This window comes from Nycticebus coucang, chromosome 5 (assembly GCF_027406575.1).
Source record: "Nycticebus coucang isolate mNycCou1 chromosome 5, mNycCou1.pri, whole genome shotgun sequence".
Lineage (NCBI taxonomy): Eukaryota > Metazoa > Chordata > Mammalia > Primates > Lorisidae > Nycticebus > Nycticebus coucang.
Window position 1 is genome coordinate 23,431,434 of NC_069784.1, and position 12,684 is coordinate 23,444,117.

The window sequence follows — 12,684 nt, forward strand, 5'->3', positions numbered from 1 at the left end:
TCTTTCTTTCTTTCTTTCTTTCTTTCTTTCTTTCTTTCTTTCTTTCTTTCTTTCTTTCTTTCTTTCTTTCTTTCTTTCTTTCTTTCTTTCTCTCTTTCTTTCTCTTTTTTTGAGATAGCATCTCTGTCGTTTGGGTAAAGTGCTGTGGTGTCAACATAGCTCACAGCAACCTCAGTCTCTTGGGCTCAAGTGATCCCTCCTGCCTCAGCCTCCTGAGTAGCTGGGACTACAGGTGCCTGCCACAACACCTAGCTAATTTTTCTATTTTGTTCTATTTTCAGTAGAGATGGGGTCTTGCTCTTGCTCAGGCTGGAGTTTTCTTTCAACAGCGATTTGTAGTTCTCCTTGTAGAAATCTTTCACTTCCTTGATCAAATTCACATCTGAGCTCTGTGTGTGTGTATGTGTGTGTGCACCCGGCTATTATAAATGGGGGTGAGTTCTTGATTTGGTTCTCATTTTTGGTATATAGACATGCTATTAAGTTTTGTACATTGATTTTATAGCCTGAGATGTTGCTGAATTCATTTATCAAACTAGGAATCCTTTGGAGGAGTCCTTAGGGTTTTCTAGGTATAAGATTATATCATCAGCAAATAGAGATAGTTTGACTTCCTCTTTTTCATTTTGGAAGCCCTTTCTTATATCTTTTCCTTGCCTGATAGTGCTAGCTAGGTTTGTCCTATTTTTATTTCTAGAAGTTGTATTTGCTTTTGAATCTGCTTGGTGGTTCTTTATTGTCCTTACTCTCTGCCTGTATTTTTGAGTATTTGTTTTGTTCCTTTAAATGTATTAGACATAGGTATTGCCATATCTATGTTTCAGTATCTGAAATATTCGTGGGTCTGTATTTGTTGAAATTTGTTTCTGATGGTTCTCACTCATGGTGCTTCTTTTTGTTTTGGGGTGTGAGATAGGTTTCTCTCTGTTGCCCAGGAAGGAGTGCAATGGTGTGATCATAGCTCACTTCAACCTGGAACTCCTGGGCTTAAAGGATCCTCCTGCCTCAGCGTCCTGGGTAGTGGGGACTATAGGCGTAAGCCACCACACCTGGCTATGGTGATATGGCTTGTTTCATTGCATATTTTGCTTGGAGCCAGGAGTTTGAGGTTGCTGTGAGTTAGCGTGGGCAACAGAGTGAAACCTTATCTCAAAAAATATACATATATATATGTTTTTTTACCCAGAATTATAGTTGCTTCAATCTAGGGAGTTCTTCAGGGTATCTAATCCACAATATTGCCAGAAATGGAATTTTCTGGACCAGTTACATTTTAAAGGCGCTGATTAAGAATAATATGATAATCAGTATTATACACTGGTTACCTCCTCTAGACCTGGCATTTTACATGTATTATCACCAATCCTCACAATAACCCTACAAGTGGGAATCACTCTTCTCATTTAACAGATAAAGCAACTAAGATTGAATTGTCCAGTTACACAACTATATTTTTTAGTCAGGCTCACTCCCTTGTCCAAGCTAGAGTGCCATGGTATCAACCTAGCTCACAGCAACCTCAGACTCCTGGGTTCAAGCAATCCTCCTGCCTCAGCCTCCTGAGTAGCTGGGACTACAGGCACCTGCCACAACATATGGCTCATTTTTCTATTTTTAATAGAGAAGGGTCTCACTCTTGCTCAGGCTGGTTTCGAACTCCTGAGCTCAATTGGTCCTCCCACCTTGGCCTCCCAGAGAGCTAGGATTACAGGCGTGAGCGATAGTGCCCAGCCCACACCACAATTGTTCATCAAAGGAATCTGAATTCTTTTCTTTGCCATCTATCCTGATCTCTAAGCTGCAGAGCCATTTTTTTAATTACTGGTTATTACAAAGGTACATAGGTTACATTGTTTGCATTTGTAGGGTAAAGCCTGAGATTTTTTCCTTAATATTAACAGTACACAGTGGCTTTTTTTTTTTTTTTTTTTTTGTGGTTGATAACGTCCAGAGATGCCTGTTTTATTTCTTACTAGGTGATGGCATTTCAGGCTGGCAACATCAAATAACAGTCTAACTACCAACTAATTTTGCACAGTGGCTTTTATATTTTAAGAGAGGCACTGAAAGCCGGTTACGCAAACGATTTTACAGGGTAAGTCTTCCCCCAACTTATGGGCTCCCACCAGCTCCCCCGATTCATGCTATACTCCTTCATCAAGCTGGAAGTGCGCTTCAGCGAAATGATCACGCAGAAACTGATTCACAGCATTAACAGTCAGAACTCCTAGGTCTCCCTTGTCGCCTGGTATTCTCAAAGCTGAAGGTTCTCAACCTTCCATTGCTTGAGACACAAAACCAATCCCTTCATCTGAACTTTTCTTTTAGGTCTTGATATATCTACTGAGACTTCCTCTCAATAGATGTCATTTTCTTCATTTTGGGAGGTTGGTGGCTTTTGGCCTTAGCAGCTGTGGCCTTAGCCTTTATCTAGGCTTGCAATCAGGAAGCTGTGATACTTCCCGAGACTGTGCTGGGTAAGTTGACACAATACTAGCTGAGTTCACTTTCTTCACTTGGGAGCCGCTCTGGCTCGTGGAAGGGCCGGCTGTGCTTTGTCCATTTCTCTACAGATTGAATCCAGCGGTTGGTGAGAACCAACCTCCAGGGTTTACAACTACGTGTGCTTCCTGGGCAATATTTGCAGAGAATTTGGAAAGAAGCAATGGTTAGGATTGGAGTCTAGAAAACCGTTACGAAGGAGGAAGTTTATCAACGTAGTGGGAGTAAATGGCCAAACCACCCTCACAAGGCTAACACACACACACTCTTTCTTATCAGCAGGTTGTTGAAGGAAAGCAACCCAACAGCACAGACAAAGAGAAACGCTGGAGAAGCAGCATCAGCTTTAGAGATTCAGATCCTTTGACCAAAGAAATAGAGTCAGGGTGGCATTGATGGGTTCAGCATAGTGTACACTAGAGTTTTCTTCTGGGAAATGCTCCCAAAGTTGTGAACATCATTCTGTATTTAAATTGTTTCCTTATGGGTTATACCTTGAAACTCTGTGATGAATTAACCTATTTTTGTATTTATCGATATAAAATGTTATACTATTTTGAATACTATTAAAAGTGTTTTTTTTAATTTGTTTTTTGTTATTTTAAGACAGAGTCTCACTATGTCACCCTTGGTAGAGCACCGTGGCGTCACAGCTCACAGCAACCTCAAACTCTGGGCTTAAGTGATTCTCTTGCCTCAGCCTCCCAAGTAGCTGGGACTACAGGTGCCGCCACAATGCCTGGCTATTTTTTGTTGCAGTTGTCGTTGTTTAGCTGGCCCAGGCTGGATTTGAACCCGCCAGCCTTGGTATATGTGGCTAGTGTCATAACCACTGTGCTATAGACGCTGAGCCACTATTAAAAGTTTTATTAAGTTTGTGTGCAGGGGTCTTATTTCTGGGCCTCCATCCCCAGAGCCCTGTCTTTTTTTTTTTTTTATGATTAAGTAGAGAGTTTATTCAAATACAGAGCTTAAGGACAGTCACTCAGGTGACACAGACTCCAAAAGAATAGGGTTAGTGATCCAAAGTGGAGACATTAAGGTTTCACCCATACAGACAGAGACAGAAATTTAAAGGGGTTGCAACATTTCCCACACGAGGCCGATACTTACATTACACCAATCTGATTGGTCATAGTTTGCTATATGTCAAGGCAGACACTCTAACATTTCACAGAAATGTGACTCAAAGGGGTTTTACCTTTCAGTGCCTTTCAGTCTTCTGTAATCACCAGAGCCCTGTTTTTGGCAAGACGACTTGGAGGACAAGGGAAGGGGCAAATATATAAGAGTCTGTGTGAGCAGATTTGATAAATGAAAATGACTGAGAAGGGGTAGCCTGATGTTTGGAATCATGTCTGAATTGGAGGTATGCAGCTGTGTTGGCCTCCACAAACAATGATGATACAGACCTGATGTCTGCTTACTGCCTGACCATCAGGAGATAACATAATTAATGCCTCTGAACTACAGTGTCTGTGCTCTGAAATTTGAAGTGTGACCTCACTGAGTCCCACAGTGGCCCTGCACAGGCATTATCATTTCCACCAGAAACAGGGCCTTGCGGGTAGGAAGATGGGGGAACCAGATTTCTAGGAAGGAGACTGCCTGACTCTCAGTAGGCTGAACAGTCTTTCCGCTCATCACACCTGTACTCAAATCTTGGCTCCACCACGTGGGACCTCTCTGAGTCTCAGTTTTCCCGTCTCCCGTGCAGACATAATGACAATTACCTAAGAGAAACGTTGAATGGGGAAATACTGGCAAGACCCTTGACACATAATAGGTGCTTAAGAGATGTGCGTTCTCTCCCCCTCTCCCACAGTTTACAGAGCCTCAATTATCACTGCGAGCTTTCTATGTTTGGAAGAGAACAAATGTATCAGAATAGCCCTGAGGTTGGCCGATATTGCAGCCCAACCGTGCTCTATTTAAAATGGGCTAAACAAGGTATTTAAGAAAGTGACCACATGGGGGAATAAAAGAGACATTTATAATGGCAACCAAAACAGAAAAAAGGCCACAAGGACACAATGAAAGCTGAAACCACAATAATCTGTAAATAGAGAAGTAATAATTGTAGCCTATATTTAAGTATACGGGAAGCAAGGGGTTGGGGAGGGGAGGGCCTGCCATGGAGCCCGTTCCTATTATTTTAAAGTTTGTGCAGAGAGCAAGAACTGATTTTTTTTTTAAGTTAACAAAATATTTCAGGCCTTACCCAAAGAAGTATAGGAATAAAGGTAATAAAGAGTGAGACTGAAGGGAATGAGCCAGGGCAGGAGTATTCAGGTAGAGTCGATGGCATTGAGAAAATTCTAGTTTTTAAGCTCGGGCTAGGGTTGTGGTTGTTCAATTTACTAGTAACCTCACAACTGACAATTTTATTACATATATTCTTCTGCATATAGCGAATGCTGCATAATAAAAATTTCTAAGTGTATCTGGAGATAAGCGTTCAGTGAGTTCCATAGCAATAAAAAAAAAGAGCATTGAATATCTGTGAGGAACTCTGTGGAATCAGAGGTGGGATGAGTAATCCCACATCCCAAATGCTGCTAGAGAATATATTTGTATCTCTGATTTTAGAATCAGTAAGTTAGTGTTTAACAAAGAGTACAGCTTTGCTTGTGGACACGAGGAAATTGCCACACCAGGGTATCATACAATTATACTTATTTAGGGCCACAGAGAAGGCTGGTCTCCATCAGGCAGATGGAAACAACTCGGGCAATGGCATCAAAGGACTCCAGGCAATGGAACAGTTCTGGGCTTGGTAAAAGTGGCCTATAAATTGCCACCATCAGCAATGAGTGGCTGATTTCCTAAATATCCTTGTGAATGGTTTCAAAGAAAAAATACACTGGGACAGTTTGCTCTTAATTGAATATATGTGACTTAAAAATAAGATTATCAGGGTTTCCAGAAGCAAAATTTGCCATGATCTAATTGAGAAAATCAACCAGTGACATGAGCTGACCCCAAAGAAGTGTGTAAATGATCTGAAATCAGCCTTGAGAGCCAGACTTCCTGCAGTCCAGCCCAGCTGTGTGACATAGTGACCTTGGAAAGATATTTAACCTTTCTGTGCTTTAGTTCACTCACCTATGAAACGGCGACAATATTGATAGATATCGTACTTTATAGGAATATTGTTAGGATTGAATAGAAAAATGTCTCCAAAGCATTTACACGTTTCTTTTTTTTCCTCTCAATCTGAATACAGGTGAACATTTAGCTCATTTCTAAGCACAGAGTAAAATCTTAGCATGTGGCAGTGGTTACTCAGAATATATCACTAATGAGAAAAATAATAATGATGGGCCACTTATTGAGTGCCTATTCTATACCAGACTATTGACATGTGATATGTCAAGTTTGTTTGTTTCAGGTTTTTGGTTGGTTTGTTTTTACTGCAGATTTATCTTACAAATTGTGTTTAATTTTTAAGGCAGGGTGGTGAGCAAAGGAAACCAGACTTTTCAGAGGGACAATGAGCACAGTGAAACTGAAAGCATAAGCTAAGGAAAGACCAATTGCACCCTTTTCTCAAAAACAAGGTAAGTTGCAGGACATCCAAATTGTCTTTATTTGATACACATATAAGGGTGAATCTAATCCCCATATTCCATGGGCCTAAGAAGAGACAGCTGTACCATCTAGTCATAAATGTCTATTCATCCTCTGAAACTGACCACTGCCCCACTAAATTCAACCCAGCACTTCTCTGTTACAGTAATACAGAGAAAGTGCGGCCCAAATGGATGCTGGTGGCAGATGCTTCCTGGTTTGGAGAAATAGCACCTGCACTCTCATTTTTAACCTTTCTGGGCCCCCCATCTTAGGATAAACCATGAAGGATAGTCTGTTATTGGTCTCTTGCTCATCATTTGGAAATTTCTAGTGTCAACACTGTAGCCTTAGGTAAGATTAAAACATTGCTGACTAGGTAACTATAGGTACTTTTTTTCTGATACAGAGTCTCACTCTGTTGCCCAGGATAGAGGACCACAGCATCAGGCTAGCTCACAGTGACCTCAAACTCCTGGATTCAAGTGATCCTTCTGCCTCAGCCTCCTGAGTAGGTAGGACTACAGGCATGCCTGATTAATTTTTCTATTTTTCAAAAAGAGATGAAATCTTGCTATGTTGCCCGGGATGGTCTCAAACTCCTGCCCTCAAGTGATCCTCCCTTCTAGGCCTCCCAAAGTGCTAGGATTACAGGCATGAGCTACTGCACTTGGCCATGTATGTACTTATAACAAACTTCCCCTTCCCAAAAAACACTAGTGTCTTGAACTTAGACAAATCTGAAAAAACTTCAAGTAATAATCATTTGTCTGAAAAATATTTACTTTATGGGGCTGGGCACAGTAGATCACACCTGTAATACCAGCACTTGGGAGGCCGAGGTGGGTGGATTGCCTGAGCTCACATGTTTGAGACCAGCCTGAGCCAGAGGGAGACTTCATCTCTAAAAATAGCCAGGCATTGTGGCGGGTGCTGTCGTCCCAGCTACTTGGGAGGCTGAGGCAAGAGAATCACTTGAGCCAGGATTTTGAGGTTGCTGTGAGCTGTGACGCCACGGCTAGGGCAACAAAGTGAGAATCTGTCCTCTCCCCCTCAAAAAACATATATGCATATATATATTTACACACACATATATTTACACACACACACTATATATATTTACTTTATGCCACACACTGTTATAGGCCCTGAGGATACAATAATAAATAATACAGACATAATCTCCAGCTAATAGGGAGTCAGATAACTAACAAGACAACAAATGAATAAATTAAAAATCATCATAAAATATAGAAAAGAAGATAACTTGTGAACAAATTACTCTGACACAAGCTTGCCTTTTGTGAAGCCTTCTTCCAGGCTAATCTGGGGCCAGGATTAGCCCTTTTTTATTGGCCCTTTTTGGTTTGTACTCTAATATTCTAGAGGAGCAGCCCAAAGGATGGTGGCTTTTGACAGCATGAGAATCAGGAAGAGAAGAAATCAGGGGGAAGTCCCATGGCCACATTAGTATTCACACACACAGCCCCCGGAAGGAGGGCTGGGACTGTGTCCTAGGGTGAGGCTACACCTTGGAGGGGACCCGCGTTAGTATTCACACACACACACCCAGGAAGGAGGGCTGGCTCTGTGTCCTAGGGTGAGGCTACACCTTGGTGGGGGGGGGGATTGCATGTCATGTCTTCTTCATTCTTGGGAACATTAGGAAATGAATGAACTTCCAGAGGTGGCAGGTGTAAGCTAGAAAATCCTCAGGGGGATTCTTGTTCTTCCGGCTTGGGCTGGGAGAGACTATCTCCAAGCTGGGTGTTTCCAGGGCCCAGCCAAGGGTTTTGATAGAATCACAGGACTTAGATGGTCAGAGCTGGAAAGTCCCTTACAGAGTATTTGATCCACCCTCTTCACTTTAAAAAGAAGGAAACAAGGTCGGAGAGGGGGTAAGCCCAAGTTTAAAAGCTAGTTAGGGCTTCGGCCAAGACTAGATAGATGCTCAACAGTCTCATTTTCTCTTCCTTGGCACAAAGGAAGATTACATTTCCCAGCCCCCTTTGCAGCTAAGTTGGGATCTTGTGTTGGGGCCTGATCAGTGAAACATGACCAGAAATGATCAATGCCTTGCACAGTCTGGCTTTACAAAAGTCCCATATGATCCTCTACGCACTCCCTGTCTTCATTCCTCAGCCAGCTAAACGCAGATAACATGGTAGAGAGCTCCAAGACATCTGTAAGAGATGGCACCACCACGAGATAGAAGGAGTTGAGATCCTTCAAGTACCTGTGAAGGCAGCAACCTGAGCACACCCCCATCACCTGTGATAGGTATAAGAAATAAACTTTACTGGGTATGCCACTGGGATTTTGGAGTTATTTGTTATAACAACTATTGTTCCTCACTCTGACAAATACACTGGTGATTTGGAGACCATGATAGTTAATTATATGTGTCAACTTGACTGGGCCACAGGGTATCCAGACAGTTGGTCAGAATTTATTCTTGGTATGTCTGTGAGGAGGATGTTTCTGGTTAACATTAACATTTGAATCAGTAGACTGAGTAAAGCAGATTACCCTCCCTGATATAGGTGGGCCTCACCCAGTCAACTGAAGAACTAAATAAAACAAAATCTGAGTAAGAGGAAACTTCGCCTGCTTGACTCAGTTAGATATGGAACATCAGTGTTCTCGTGTTCTTGGACAAGAACTATACCACTGGCTTTCCTCGGTCTCTAGACTGCTAATTGTGGATGTTAGAATTTTCACCCTCCATGATCACATGAACCAATTCCTTATAATTTTCCTAGAGAACCCTGACCAATACAGAGACTATAAGCCAGATCTCCTGACTCCTAAAATCAATGCTTTTTAACTAAACAATTCTGTTTCACCAAGCTGATCGAAGATTCCGCAGGAAACTTCAGAACTACCTACCATAACTGGAATCTCCCACTATTGGAGCAAGAGTGACCAGTGGGAAATAAACCACCGGGTAGACCCAGGAGAGCCTTAGTGATCCGCAAAGGATGCATTTGTGGGTGTCCTGAAGCTAGTTAAACCTTTGGTGCTACAGTTTGGACAACAAAGTCTCTCCTAGTCCCCTGCCTGCCCTTCCCGATAAATTTATCAGCATGTGTGCCCGATAAGAGCACAAGTGCCCAGCAGTCTGTGAGCCAGAGAATTCTGACATGACCAATGCCTCTAGCTACCTGATAATGATCTGAGGCTTGAAATGTCAATAGAATGGACTGTGAATTATTAAGTAAAAAGCAAGTGACGTCTTAGTGTTGTATGACTTTCCTATAGTATTATTTTTTCTTTATTAAATCATAACTGTGTACATGAATGTGTTTATGGAGTATTTTTGAAAACTCAATAATTGATACATGATATGTACATAGATCCACATCCATTGACATAAATTTATAAGGATCTATTGACTAAAGCTGATCATTCCTAGAGTTGATCATTCCTAGAGCTGATCATTCCTAGAGTTGATTAAAGCCTCCACCCTTGGACAGTTAGTAGAGTGAAATAATCTGGATTTCTTTTTCCATAGCTTCCTGATAACTCCCTTCAGAGTGAAAGGACTTAGACGCATCTTAAACATGCTTCTGTTGTTACCATGTCTGTTTAGATTGTAAACTTAGAAAAAAAGGGAAGGTCTTAAGAATTAGAGAACCTTTGGATTTAAAAAGTTTTGGAGGTCCTCAGGTACTATATTTAAAATTTTTCATTTTAGGCTGGGCATGGTGGCTCACGCCTGCAATCTTAGCGCTCTGGGAGGTCGAGGAGGGTGGATTGCCTGAGCTCATGGGTTCGAGACCAGCCTGAACAAGAGCAAGATCTTTTCTCTACTACAAATACAGAAAACTGAGGCAAGAGGATTGAACCCAGGAGTTGGAGGTTGCTGTGAGCTATGATGACACCACAGCACTCTACCCAGGGCAACAGCTTGAGACTCTGTCTCAAAAATAAATAAACAAATAATAAAATTTTTCATTTGATATATTCTTTCATACAGTGCCTAACCACATGATGTAGCCAACAACCACATGAAGATAAGTCATAACGATAGTGTGCAGAAAGACTACGCTGTGGTGGGACTCCCTTAGCAGAATTAAGAACTTGTTACTCTTGGTTATTAGAGACCCATGAACAGTGGTTTCAGTACAGGGAAAGAGGAAGTCAAGTTTGTGTGAAATCTCTGGGAAGGTGTGTCCAAGAGGTGAAATACAGACACTTAAAGTTAGTGAAAGGGTGGTTCCTGACTCTCTCAAAAAGTCATTCCGATGTACCCACTCAGACCTCCCTTCCCAAGAGCCGAAGGAAGTATTGCCACTGCAGCAAACCCTAGGCATGACAATCACTTCTACTTCTCAGAAAGGGCAACCTAGGAAAATGTCTAATTCATGTTAAAAGACAGAATTGAAACTAGACTTCCTAATTTACCAAAAATTTTTAAATTCTCAATGAAGTTTGTAAAACTAGCATAAAAAGCAAATCTAACTTCCTGATTTTGCTTCTTGTCTCCAGTTTAAATTCAAGCTTAAAAAATCTTTGCAAATTAGAATCCTTCCCTGAATACCAGAAAATGCATTAGGAGAGTAAAGCAGTATCTTGGTGTTTGGGGACAGGGTAACTAAGTACTTTTCTCTTCCAAATGTGTGTGTGTATAATTTCTTTTTTATTAAAAGCTTATTAGAAATAAGAGAATAGGCTCGGAGCCTGTAGCTCAGTGGCTAGGGAGCCAGCCACATATATCAGAGCTGGTGGGTTCGAAACCAGCCTGGGCCTGCCAAACAATAATGACAACTACAACCAAAAAATAGCCAGGCGTTGTGGCAGGTGCCTGTAGTCCCAGCTACTTGGGAGGCTGAGGCAAGAGAATCGCTTAAGCCCAAGAGTTTGAGATTGCTGTGAGCTATGATGCCACGGCACTCTACCCAGGGCCACAGCTTAAGACTGTCTCAAAAAAAAAGGAAATAAAAGAATAGCAAACAGATTCCCATTAGATTAAGTTTGCTTAGCAATCAATAGATCAGAGACACACAGGCAATACTATCAGAAATTAAAGTTTCTTTGCATGCATTAGAGCACAAGTAAAAAAAAGAAATTAAAATTTTAGTCAGAAATTACTGAAATCTGAAAGACTGTTTAAAGATGCCTTTTAGGGCGGTACCTGTGGCTCATAGGAGTAGGGCGCTGGCCCCATATGCCGGAGGTGGCGGGTTCAAACCCAGCCCCGGGCAGAAACTGCAAAAAAAAAAAAAAGATGCTTTTTAGCATTTTTTTGTTTGGTTGGTTTTTTTAGACAGAGCCTCACTCTGTTGCCCAGGCTAAAGTGCTGTGGCATCAGCCTAGGTCACAGCAACCTTTAACACCTGGTCTCAATTGATCCTCTGCTTCAGCCTCCCAAGCAGCTGGAATTACAGGTGCCCACCACAACACTCTGCCTACTTATCTGTCTTTAGTAGAAATGGGGTCTCACTCTTTCTTGCTCAGGGTGGTCTTAAATTCCTGAGCTCAATGGATCCTCCTACCTCAGCCTCCCAAAGTAGTAGTATAACAAGTGTGAGCCACCCCACTCGGCCTAAAAGACTTTTAAAAGGTAAACAATATTTGATTGATACTATTTACAAAGATACATACCTAAAGCATACAGACACAAAAAGATTTCAAATAAAAATATATAAGAAAACTGTGTTAAAACCAATTAAAAGATAGTTGACATAACCACGTTACCATTAGACAATATAAATTTGACCTTAAAAAGAAGGTATCATTACAGACAATGAGTACAATAGAAAGAAAGAATTCCTACTTGGGAGGCTGAGGCGAGAGAATCACCTAAGCCCAAGAGCTGGAGGCTGCTGTGAGCTGTGACACCACAGCACTCTACCGAGGATGAGAAAGTAAGACTCTGACTCAAAAAAAAAAAAAAAAGAAAGAAAGAAAGAATTCACCAGGAACATGTAATAGTTCAAAACTTAACTTTATGGACCTAATAACAAGTCTCAAAATAGGCAAAAGGGAAAGAGCTGACAGAATTCAAAGGAAAACTATATAACTTAATAATCACCAGGGAAGATTTTGAACATATCTCTTTCAGTGATTGATTGACTGAGTAAGCAAAAATTATTTAGGATTTGGAAAATTTGAATATTATTGTAAGTTTAATTCTACTGGACACAAGTAGAACTTATACTCAGCAATTGGAAAATATACATTCTTTTTAAGCATACATTATGTGTAAAGTTGATAATAGATAATAAGGCCACAAAAAAATATCTCTACAAATATCAGAGAATTAATATCACACAGGTCAGGTTTGCTGACCAAAATCTCATTAAATTATAAGTCACTAATAAAAAATTACTAGGCCAGGCGAGGTGGCTCATGCCTGTAATCCTACACTTGGGAGGCCGAGGCAGGTGGATTGCCTGAGCTCACAGGTTTGAGACCAGCCTAAGCAAGAGCAAGACCCCTATCTCTAAAAACAGCCAGGTGTTGTGGCAGATGCCTGTACTCCCAGCTACTTGGGAGGCTGGGGCAAGAGAATTGCTTGAACCAAGAGTTTGAGGTTGCTGTGAGCTATGATGCCACAGCACTCCACTGAGGGTGACAAAGTGAGACTCTGTCTCAAAGAAAAAAATA